At 36.3% G+C, this 12838-nt stretch overlaps 1 long non-coding RNA gene across 1 annotated transcript in view; it reads left to right on the top strand.

Moving 5' to 3' along the window:
- Positions 1-259: 259 nt before the first annotated feature.
- LOC124551274 overlaps positions 260-12838 on the top strand; it is a 28604-nt gene continuing 16025 nt past the window's right edge. Inside the window, exon 1 of the long non-coding RNA XR_006967799.1 lies at positions 260-324. This is a non-coding gene — a long non-coding RNA (uncharacterized LOC124551274). The remainder of the gene's footprint in view (positions 325-12838) is intronic.

Here is a 12838-nt window from a genome sequence, read left to right on the forward strand (position 1 = left end):
CACATGATTCGTGTTTACAATGGAATTAATTCGAATAATAGATGTTTCTATTATATTGCTCCAATGTCTTTAAACGTAGTATCAGATTCTGAGTGTGTGTGTACTGCCTGGATCTCTTGCGTGTGACTTGAAGAAAATCCAAAGTTTGTTGAATGTGTCAACACGAAATTGTGATCTCCAGCAGTCAAATTTTGGTGGCGTCTACCGGGGTATAAATGGTCAATGAGGGCATAGGAAACACCTCACTGCCTAAGACAGGTGATGAGCTTGTCTTTTACACCAACCTGAAGACCTGCCGGCTTCCACTACACCATACACTTCAAGGTATATTGACACTACGTAAATATTGCTTGACCAGTGTTCCATCACGTTGGTTTCTTCTTTGCATTTTCAGTCCCTTTTATATGAATCATGTGCTACATGCACAAGTCCTTTGCAGCTCATTAACATAAATATACAAATATTTACAATTAATCATTACATGAGATAGTTACATTGTTGTCATATAGCACATATACAGAATTAAATGAAAAATATAGTAAATTTTTACGTTACATTCAATATCATTGTGCTGACATGTGAATTACATTACATTCAGATTGAAATATACATTTTATTTATTTTATTTGTTAGCTCATTCTTTTTTTCTTTTCTTTCCTTTTTTTTCCCTTTCGTTACACTTGCAACATTTGAAGATAATTGTGGCAACTCGCTAGAATATTCAACTTAAAATTCATCTTGCCTCCCGGAATAAAATTTACACATATTTCAAGCTTCAAGACAGCCCTCTGTAGGAGGATAGGTTCATGGGATGATTGCTAACTACTTCATAAATACTAGTAAAGTCATCTCCTACAGTGGACTACACAAAATAAAATATGATAAATAAAATACATGTTAACTTAATATAATGTAAAAGTTCCTATACCTAATACCGTTTCTAAGTGTGGTATCCCCACTATTGCTGTTTCTAAGAGTGGTATTCCTCTATTACCATTTCTAAGAGAGGTGCCCCTCTAAATATCTTAGGATCCTAAAAGTATGTACATCAGTGTGGTAAGTATATATATATATATATATATATATATATATATATATATATATATATATATATATATATATATATATATATATATATATATTTCAAGTCACTCACTCATGTTCCTATAAAGTTTGTGTAGTTCATCTCCTTCCTTTCATGAGTATCAACCAATATAAATAAATGTTTTACTTAATAAATAAATCTTCTTAGATAATTGCTGCTGCGTTCCATGCTGTATATCCATTCTGTATTTACCTTGTGGTACCTGTAAAATTCTATTCATAAATAAACATGTGTGTATGTCTCTCCATACTGTCAGATAATCACGAATTATATAATGTCAAATATTTCATGAACATGTATAAATTTTTCTAAGGGAGGGATGAGAGTATGAGCCGCAACACAGGACTGACGTTTTGTTTTCTCCTTATTCTCCTTTCTATTTAATGGTGCATTAGTTCAGTTCAGTAGATGAGCTTTAATTATGTCATTAGATGACTGCTAAGTATGTTCTCTTAAATAATTCTTCCAATCTGAAGTGTCAAGCCTACATAACTCCAAAAATTTCATTACAAGTTCCCATTAGATTAGTGTTAAAGTGTTATAGATTTAAATCTACTGGTATATTTCCAACAGTGGCTGCTGTAAATAATTCTTTCCACATAAATCTATACTTTCACCTTTAGTTATAAGAATATATAAGACATCACATAAGTTATTATCTCAGGCATACCAATCTTTCAATAAATAGTATTCTTTCCACTACTTTCATTCTGTATTCCATGAGTACATGTGATATAGCGTTCAAATCTAGTTTCTCCCCGCTCAACATATTCTCAATTACTCATAACATTCTCACCTATCCATTATTCATTCTTCACAAAATAACATATATTTATTCCTCAGCATTATATATATATATTCCTCTTATTCATCATCATTTCCTTTTTTTACTTCAACAACAATAATAATAATAATAATAATACCCTTTTCTCATCTTATATTCCATTTACCTCTCTCCATATTACTATTTATCCTCTTACTAAACTAAAATTACATTCACTCATCTCATTCAGTCACATCACTCATATCAACATTACTATTATCACATGCCTCCTAAAGAAAATAATTCTGTTCAGTTCTCTGCCTCCTCTAATGTGTATATGCCTCCTCTAATGTGTATATGCCTCAATAGCAACTCCTCTTATAACCAAATATCTTATTAGCTATTGGATGGTTCACATTGCTTTCTAGACTTACCTGCATTCATTAGATTGTAAGTATCTGTATAACTTAAATGTAGGCTCATCATAACTGTATATCATATTAATTATCTTCTTCTCATTAGCTAACATTTTACTGTATGTATTTTTTCAAATGTCTGTGTGGATGCAGACCTCTGGGTTTATGTGTTAATGGATATTCTAATGAATAACAGCCAGGGTGTGGAATATTTGCAATTCGGTATGGTCCAGAGTATAAGATCTGCCATTTCCTGTTTAAATGTTTCAGTTTTGTGGGTTTAGGATGTGTTCTTAGTAAAACTAACTGATCAACTTGAAATGTTTGTGCTTTCCTGACACCTCTGTCATATTTCTGCTTTCTTTCCTTAGCTTTGTCACATAATGTTGTGTAAGCTTGTCTTACCTTCTAAACTAACATGATTTGTTGTTGCTGTAAATTTAGGTAGAGGGTCTGCCCATTAATTTCTTTCTGTTTTATCCATAATTAATTCAGTTGGTGTGTATCCAGTAGAAATGTGAGTTAAATTGTTCACTATTTGTTCAAATGGTGCTAGGTATTCTACCCACTTTTGTGTGCTTCTCTGGTGTCCGTGTTCTCATAAACTGTCCAAATTCTCAAAATGTTCTTTCTACTGGGTTTCCTGCTGCGTGAAATCTTGAAATTAAAATATGTTTAACATTCTGTTCTTCAATAAAAGTCTTCCATTTTAAACTGGTAAAATATGCTGCTTTATCCGTGATCATAACTTCAGGTTTTCCTATTCTTACAAAATAATCTGTTAATAGACGTCTGGTAATAGCAGTGGTAGAAACTGAACATAAAGCATATAATTTTAAATACTTTGTGAAAACATCTAACACAGCAAGGATGTATTTTATTCCTCCACGTGCATGTGGATAGGGTCCTGCAATATCTAAAGGAATTCGCTGTAATGGCCTCTTAGGTATGATTTGGGTGCAATTCATTCATGCTTGTGTGATTAGAATATTTGGCTTTCTGACATATGATGCATTTCCTAATATTACTCAATACTCTTCGCCTTAAATTTGGAAAATAGCAATATTGTATAATCTTATCTGTACATTTCGTTACACCATAGTGTCCCCAAGTTCTGTGTGTAAATAAAATAAAATCATCAACATGAGCTTCAGGTAAGCAAACACACCAATGCTGTGATTCAGGGTTTCGTCGGTGAAATAATACTTCTTTGTGTAATGTGTAATATTTTTCAAGATGTGGGTCTGTTCCTGCACGTAATTTATTCTTTATCTGGATCCACCTGGTATCATTGTCCTGCAATATGGCTAACTTCCTGCACATGTTTTTGTAGTAAGGTGCAAATGTGCCATCATACATGAGTAAAATTTTGAAATCTGATGTTTGTTCTGTCACATCTGAAAATTCTTTTAGGCCTTGTGGCAAACAAGATAGAGCATCGGCTATATTGTTGGATTCTCCTTTTGTATATATAATATCAAAATCATATTCTTGTAGTGATGCACACCAGCATGCAAGACGTGAATGTAATAACTTGCATGATAGCAGGAAAGAAAGAGCTTGATGATCAGTATAAAGCTTAGTACGTTTTCCCCATAGAAAGTAGTGAAACTTGCGAAATGCCCATACTATGGCAAGCGTTTCGCGCTCAGTCACTGAATATGACTTTTCGCATTCAGTGAGCGTGGGGCTAGCAAAACTTATAGGTTTGATGACTGTTTGTTCATCTTCTACATGAATTTGGAATAAAAATGCTCCGAGCCCATAGGAACTTGCATCTGTTACTGGGCAAAAGTCTGACATCATGTCAGGATGACATAACAATGGTGCATTAACTAAAGCATTCTTAATCGCTTCAAAATCTGTCTGACAGAACTCTGTCCATTTCCAAATATTATTTCTTTTGAGTAAAGATAGAAGATGTGGACTGTTAAGAAGGTGGTAGGGTACAAATTTCCTGAAGAATGAAGATGGACCAAGAAAGGCTTTGAGTTGTTTACGATTCTGTGGGGATGGAAAATTCTTTATTGCATCAATTTTTCTTGATTCTGGATAAATGCCTTCAGTTGATATGATGTGACCAAGGAATTTGATTTCTCTCCTCCCTAATTTCGTCTTTGATAAATTGATAGTGACACCTGCGTCAGAAAATTTAGTCAGAAGTTGCTTCAAAAGATTTACATGTTCTTCCCAAGTAGTGGTGGCAATGACAATGTCGTCAACATAAACTGTGATTTGCGATAACTATTGTGGTCCAAGAACAGCATCTAAGGCTTCAATAAATACTCCAGCACTCACTCGTAGACCAAAGGGTAGAACACAAAATTGATAACTACGTCCCTCATTTACGACTGCTTTTATGGAGGTTCACCTGCCAAAATGATGAGCGGAGGTCGATATTGGTTAAATACTGTACATTATGAAATTTTAAAAGTTGTTCTTCCAAATTTATAGTTCGTGTGTTGATTGGGATTATAACTTTGTTAATTTCTCGTGTGTCCAGCACTAACCTTACACTACCATCCTCTTTATTAACTGCTAGTATCGGATTGCAATATGGTGAATGTGACCTTTCAATGATACCCCAAGCTTGCATTTTTTCAATCTTTTTCAAAACTGCGGGTTTCTTTGACCAAGGAATATTATAATATGTTCTACAGTATGTTTTGTGTGGTTTAACATCCATCTCATAAGTATAGCCTCTAATAATTCCAGGTTTCTCCACAAATACCTCAGCAAATTGCTGCAAAACTTCAAGTAATTCAAGTTGTTGTTCCTTCGTAAGATATTCAGATTCTGTGCATTTCTCATATAAATCATTAGGTTTAATTCCCTGAGATACAGCTTCATTAAAAGTTAAATCACATATGTTTGTTGCTGTTGGATACATAAAATGTAACTGTTCAAATTTACCTTGTTTACTGTTTAAGTTTTTACCCTGTGTTAACTCTATTGTCAGTTGTTGTTGGTTTACGGTTAAATGACATTTCCCTTTTCCTAAATCTATGATTGCTTGATATTCATTCAAAAAGTCAATTCCTAATATGCAATGCATAACTAATTTGTCTACTTCCAGAAAACTGTAATTGAGTGGTATATTTGAAAATGTGAAGTTAATTAGCACTTGAAATTTCACATTCTTTGATTTGTTACCGGTGGCACTTATAATGTGACAATTCTGTACTGGCAATGTTTGTATGTTTATTATTTGTTTGAGTTCATTATATAAGGACATTGAAATAACACTTGCTGCTGCTCCTGTATCTAACATTACTTCCACTTCATAACTACCAATCATAACTCGTGTTATAGCCTGAATAATCTTCTTCGTCTTACTGGTACTATTAAAATCTACATCCTGATATAATTCTTTTTCTATTTTCTTACTGTCCTCATATCGGAGAAAACAAATCGTCGGTTCCGTTGCGCTCTGCTCCCTATCGACCGTAACTCGAGCGCTTAGCTCGGTCGTCGTTCGTTTTCCGGGAAATTCGGTTGTTGTTGCGGGTTGGGTTCATTGCCCAACTCAATAATATTTACATTTCTGTCACGCGTCACCCAAGTATCAGCTGTTTGGTTGTTGACATTACCTCGCGTCGCATTGGGAGTTTCGTTAGGTAGGAATTGAGGGTTGCTGTATTGCATGTGTCGTGGCGGTGGTCCATTGTGATTTCCCCATACATTATTTCGCCCATGACTGTAACTGGTATTGTCATTACTGTTATTCCTGCAATACATGTTTGGATGTTGTTTCTCTGAAAATATCCTGGATGGTACCTGTTATCCTCTCTTCTTTGATCTCTATGATTTTGGTTCTTTCTTCTGTTGTTGTTGTTTTGAATATAACTGTTATTGTTCTGATTGTAATTACTGTTCGGATAACCATTATAGTAATAATTACTGTTTCCTTGCCAATGCTGCGAGTTGCTTCTCCTAATATTGAATGGATTTGTCCTAGTGTAGTGCGAATTGTTTCTTTGAGTGTTTTGTTGTGGTGTCAGAGGCGGATTCCAATAGCCTCTGTCATTTCTGTTGTGCGTACGCGAATTGCTTGGATGGATCGGATACAATTGATTGAAATTCCTGATCTCATCTCTGCAAACAACATCTATCTCATCAACATAACTAAAAAAATTCTTTATGTTGTCCTCGGACACTCCTATTAATTTATCACGGTAAGGAAATGGTAAGTGGCTTTTAAGTGTTCTAATTACATCTGGTAAATCTGCTGGTTTTGTCCAATATAATGTTTTGTCTAGGTAGCGTTCGAAGTATTGACGTAAAGTCTCTTTCTTCGGGTTGTAAATTTCTGGATTGTATACTTCTCGTTTTAAACTTTGCTGTTCTGTGATCGACCAGAATTCCTCAAGAAATGCTTGTTCAAACTGTTCAAATGTTTAACATCGTCTTTTCGTTGCTGCTCCCCACTTAGCTGCTCTTCCACGTAACAAATTTGTAACATATCGAATTTTATTGGCTTCTAACCAATGTCTCAGGAAAATACCATCAAAAGAGCGGATGAAAACAATCGGATGCACTTTGTCTTTCTCATCACATGAAAATGTCTGAAAGTATCCATGTCGTACTAATGTTTCATCAGCTACTCCCGATGGTATTATGGGTCCTGCATTTTGTGTCAACCTGTGCATAGTATGTGGTGATGTCTGATAGTAATTTTGATCTTGTGGTAGCATTGAAAATGGTTCATTGGGATTTGTATCACTCATTGGTAATTCTATTTTCGGCTGTGTGCTGGGTCTAGCATTATTATGATTCTCATTTATGTTTTGGTTGCCTGTTATGGGTTTTGGTATCACTGACGAACTTGGTATTACATTTTCTTTAAGTTTACGTACCTCTTTCTGAATATTATCTGTTTCTCCTTTTACTTGTTCCTTTGTCTTATCTAAAATGATCTGTGTCATTGTCTCACACTTCTCATCTAAATAATCATCACATAATTTGCATTCATGTACAAGTTTCTCTGCTAGAGTTGTGTCATTCTTTAAAGATGCTACATCTGCTCTGTCTTCAAGTTCTTCTAAATTTTCCTGTAAGGATTTCTGCTCCAATGTTACATCATTTAATCTGTCTGAAAGGTCTGTAATCGTCAGGTCTAAGTGTTCTTGGTTTGTTTTTACGGAATTGTGTGACTGTCGTAATTCGTCAACTTGGGTACTGGTTTTCTGTTGTTCAAAAACTACTGTTAACAATTTCTCATTACATCATTGTAAGTCTGTTTTTGTCTCGTCACTGAATTCCACAAATACCTTTTATTGTCTCGTAACCTTGTCTGATAAGTCAGTAAATTTCCTTTCAAGACTACTGCTGGTTTCTGTCAAGTCGGCAATTTGTCTCGATTGTTTTTCAGAATTTTGTTTTATGTCCCGTGTCAGTTCATCGAATTTAGTGTCAAATTTCCCAATGTCACGTTTTAAATTGTCGTCTAAAGCATCAAATCTTTTGTCTAAAGTGTCAATTTTCTGTTTTGGTCACCAAGTAACTTCAGAATCTGGTTGAGCATGTCAGAGTCCTGTGTCTTAGTGTCATCATTTTTTCGTGACTGATTGATGTCTGGTTCTGAAGTTGACATTGTGAATGTCATGTTTTGTCGCGTAGTACTCACTCTCCATTCGCCTGTATATCTTTAAATATAGGGGTTGTTGTCTTAATCGAACCGGTAAAATTATGTCTTGAACATCCTCACGATTATGTTCAATTTTCATTTGACTGTCGGACATGTTTTGCAATGTGTCACTTTCACTAAGCTCGTCCGCGGGAACAATTTCTACGCGTCTAGCGTCCATCTTGCGATTTTCGTAATTAATTGCAAATAAAATTTTCCAGTGGCAAAAAAAAAAAAAAAATTTTTAAATATGATATGTTGAAATCTGAAATTTCTCTTATGGAAATGGATATTTCTATATGATTTCTAATTAGAAATTAAATTATTAAACTGGTACCGAAATTTCCATCTCACAAATAAATGACTGTGAATATGCTCTTCACTTATCCTTTGCAATAATAGTAGTAAATCAATTTTAACTACAATTTGAAAAAATAATTTCGAAATAAATGGATCGGAATAAAGGGAGTACAGATGGCTGCTTGAAACTGGAAAAAATGTAAATTTCTGTACTCACCAATTTTTTTTTTTTTTTTTTCTTCACTCTTATGATGCAAATGTAGCGTCAAATATACAGTTTTCAATCCGAAATTTTTCTTTTGCGTCCGTGCAAATTATTTTATGGAACGTTACCCTTTTCCTTTTTTTTTTTTTTTTTTTTTTTTTTTTTTTTTTTTTTTTTTTTTTTTTTTTTTACCAAATTAATTTCCTCAGCATCAAAATGAAAATTAACACAAATTAATAACAGGGAAACCAATATTGTTGTAAATTTCATGCATGTAACATTACAATTGAAATGAACGGGACTTAGTCCAAATTCATTTTCTGATGCTATTAAGTGGTTAAAATTAGATAAAATGTCCAAAATTTATAATAACTGCACTTGTATCAAATGTGAAGATAGCAAGTCCTGTCACCAAGACGCCAATTGTAGTGTACCCTTCTCCTCGGGGTTCTGCCGTGAAAAATAGAAAATAGAAAATCTGATTGGGTTTGGAATTTTGGTGGTTTCAGTTACGGATAGGGCGGACTTCGTATTATTGATTGAGATCGTGCTGTAATTTGACCGTGCATGGCAGACCGGGTCGGCAACACTACAAAAAGCGACTGTACGGAAATAGCATCAGAAACTAATTGAAATTTACCTTATAATCTTGTTAGACACGCAGTATTAATTACAATGTAGTCTTCATGGCTGTCCTCCTAATTTCTCTTGTAGGACGACCCGTCTTTCACTTTTCTCCGTCTGTTGAAAACTTCTTCAAGTTGCCACTGTCATGATCAGTTTACAAATTTGATGATAACTCCCTCGAATCACTATTGAAACAACCTCGCTTTGTAATGTAATTTTAATTTTAATTTCCACCCAAAAGCACATTCAACACATCGCTGAAAAATACACGTCTTTCGTATCAAGACAAGAGAGAGAGTCCTCAATTAGTTCTTAAAAACAAAAACCTACGCAAAACTAAAAAGACGGACAAAATTATTTATAAAAATCGGTCGCTGGCGCAGCTCTCTTCTGCGTGCGCGATCGTAAATTATATCTTTGTATTGGCGGAGGCGCGGAAGTCAAAGTACCATTACACTATGTCTGCAATGATAATGTCCGAGAGGACAGATTTATCGCTTCCTCAGCCTCGCAGGGTCGTAGAGCCACATCACGTCTGCCGAGTCGGTTTACGGGTCATTTGCAGCAGGACGAGTACACGACGTGGATAGTGGGACAATGTAGGGGGCACAAGATCACGTCTGTTAATTTCTTACTTTTCTGACCTGTGACATGACTTTTGAGGTCTCTGGAACATCTTCTGACAACATAATGCGCAAACCGAATCACCTCAATCCAGAGGGCGGTCAGCTGTTGCCGTGGCCAGTGAGTTCTCCGCACCTCTAGTCTGTTTCATAAATTTGGCCACAGGCCGCTGAGAGAATATCGTGCCACCACTGTGACTGATGACCTCTGGCACAGAGCATATGTAAGAATAAAATATAAGAATTAATATAAGGACTGATATAAGAACGAAATATAAGAATGTGGGCATTTAAAAGGATTGTAACGCCTGAAAATATTGTACACACATATACTATATAATAAATGCATGACACTTATTGTGAAACACAGTCATAATTTTACAATTAGTATAATGCCCTTGTATACTTAACTTGATAAGAAACATCATGTAGTAATCTTCTATGGACATGGGTAGATAAATGTAAAATCAATAAAAGAAATAAATAAATAAATAAAAGCAGTAATTGGGTTTTGAACGTGGGGCACAAAACTGAGAGGCTGCATCACTAGCCATTGTGACACCATTTCACCTGAGATTACTGTGCTCTAAAAGACACACACGTAAAGTAGCTAAAAAACTTTGACTGTTGTTTTCCCGAATAAGCTTAGACATGTGTTAGCTTATTTTGACTCCTCTTGCACTGTGCAAAGTTTAAGTTACAGCACTCGGCATTTTCTCCTCATTGAGCCAGCTCGATGTACGGCCAGGTCAGAGTCGAGCCGCTGATGCTACCTGAGGTGACGCCTCCCTACTAAATGTATTCCCTCAAATCACCTAAAATATAATAGTGTATGTTCTTACTATACTGCAGACCCACAATAAGAAAAGTGGTATTTGTTTTCATTCCTGATGTTGCAGTTTTAATGGCCAGATTCCTGATGTTGCAGTTTTAATGGAAAGCTGTGTAATTTCCCAGACGAGTGAAGATACAAAGTGAGAAGCTCGTCTTACTTTCACATTTCTTACAATAATCAAACTATTCGAGCAAATCAGATCTCTGTAAAGTCATTTCTACATCTGCAATCTGCAAGACACCTTATAGTTTGCAGTGGAAGGTACCTCCGCTACCACTGTCACTGCAGAAGAAGTTATCAAAAAGTTTCTGTTCGAGGGCACAGTTGTAGTGTATATGCGACACAGCACATGTCCGACGGTGATATATGAGCTCTGATGTGTAGGGACAGCTTAGTGAGGCATTCGTGTCTTCCTGACACGTGTGCGGAAAAAGTGTGCCGTGGCAATATTAGTACCAAATGTGTCCAAACTGGACCAATGTGCTGCTGTTCTTTTCTCAGCTGCTGAAGGACAAACACCAGTCAGAGAACAGAGAATGTGTTTCGGGCAGCACATCTGTTGAAAACCACAGATCAGGAATCGTACACCAACTTCCGTGCCTGTGACAGTTTGACACGAGACGCCAGCTGATCTAGGAGGTTGGCTTCACCCATTAGAGATAAATGGGAGACACTCGAGCACCTGCCCTTCAGTCCCAATTTCTCCCTGTTCGATTATCCTGCCGGCGGTACCTTAAAAAAGTCCCCGAAAGGTCGACAATTCCTGCCGGACGAAGGTGTGCGGCAGGCAGTTACGGACTTCTCTGCGTAGCAGGACACGGTGTTCTTCCGAGCAGGTGCCTTCGACTTGGTGTGTAGGTGGGAGGATTGCCTCAGTGCTCACAGCCATTTTGCGCGATTGCAATCCCAGACTGTACAGCCTTCGAATGGGAACTTTTTGATTGCCCTTTATAATTAATGTTTGTCAGCATGTCTATACACAAATAGTACCAAGGAATACATTTCACTGTGAGTACTTCACTTACAAAAAAGGAAAAATCGATAATTTGTCCTTGTACTCCTCCACGTAGTAGGTGAATATGGATTGGGGCTAAGAAATGAAAGAGGAAGCCACCTGGTAGAATTTTTCACAGAGCATAACTTAATCATAGCTAACACTTGGTTCAAGAATCATGAAAGAAGGTTGTATACATGGAAGAACCCTGGAGATACTAAAAGGTTTCAGATAGATTATATAAAGGTAAGACACAATTTAAAACCTGGTTCCTAAATCTCAAAGACATTTCCAGGGGCAGATGTGGACTCTGAGCACAATCTATTGGTTATGAACTGTAGATTAAAACTGAAGAAACTGCAAAAAAGATGGGAACTTAAGGAGATGGGACCTGGATAAACTGAAAGAACCGGAGGTTGTACAGAGTTTCAGGGAGAGCATAAGGGAACAATTGACAGGAATGGGGGAAAGAAATACAGTAGAAGAAGAATGGGTAGCTTTGAGAGATGACATAGAGAAGGCAGCAGGGGATCAAGTAGGTAAAAAGCCGAGGGCTAGTAGAAATCCTTGGATAACAGAAGAAATATTGAATTTAATCGATGACAGGAGAAAATATAAAAATGCAGTAAGTGAAGCAGGCAAAAAGGAATACAAACGTCTCAAAAATGAGATCGACAGGAAGTGCAAAATGGTTAAGCAGGGATGGCTAGAGGACAAATGTAAGGATGTAGAGGCTTGTCTCACGAAGGGTAAGATAGATACTGCCTACAGGAAAATTAAAGATACCTTTGGAGAAAAGAGAACGACTTGTATGAATATCAAGAGCTCAGATGGAAACCCAGTTCTAAGCAAAGAAGGGAAAGCAGGAAGGTGGAAGGAGTATATAGAGGGTCTATACAGGGGCGATGTTCGTGAGGACAATATTATGGAAATGGAAGAGGATGTAGATGAAGATGAAATGGGAGATACGATACTGCACAAAGTGTTTGACAGAGCACTGAAAGACCTGAGTCGAAACAAGGTCCCGGGAGTAGACAACATTCTATTAGTGGATGCATATTCAATAAAGTGAGGAAACGTCAAATTTCACCTGTAAAAGGTACAGGAAATTTAAATAACAGTGCTGCAGACGCTATTCCAAAGGGTGTAGTACAATTTTCGACAGAGTCACCGAGTTCATCGAGGATGATGATGCTGTGCCAAAGATGAGTTTCCCAGTGGATTTATAAATACCTGCCTATATGATTGTTTCACGTGCATATGGTAACTGTGGGCACTGTACGGTGACAGTGACCGTATTAGCATTTTAAGTAATTGATAATAATAAAGTGTAAAGTTTGTAAG

This window comes from Schistocerca americana, chromosome 9 (assembly GCF_021461395.2).
Source record: "Schistocerca americana isolate TAMUIC-IGC-003095 chromosome 9, iqSchAmer2.1, whole genome shotgun sequence".
NCBI classification, from domain to species: Eukaryota; Metazoa; Arthropoda; class Insecta; order Orthoptera; family Acrididae; genus Schistocerca; species Schistocerca americana.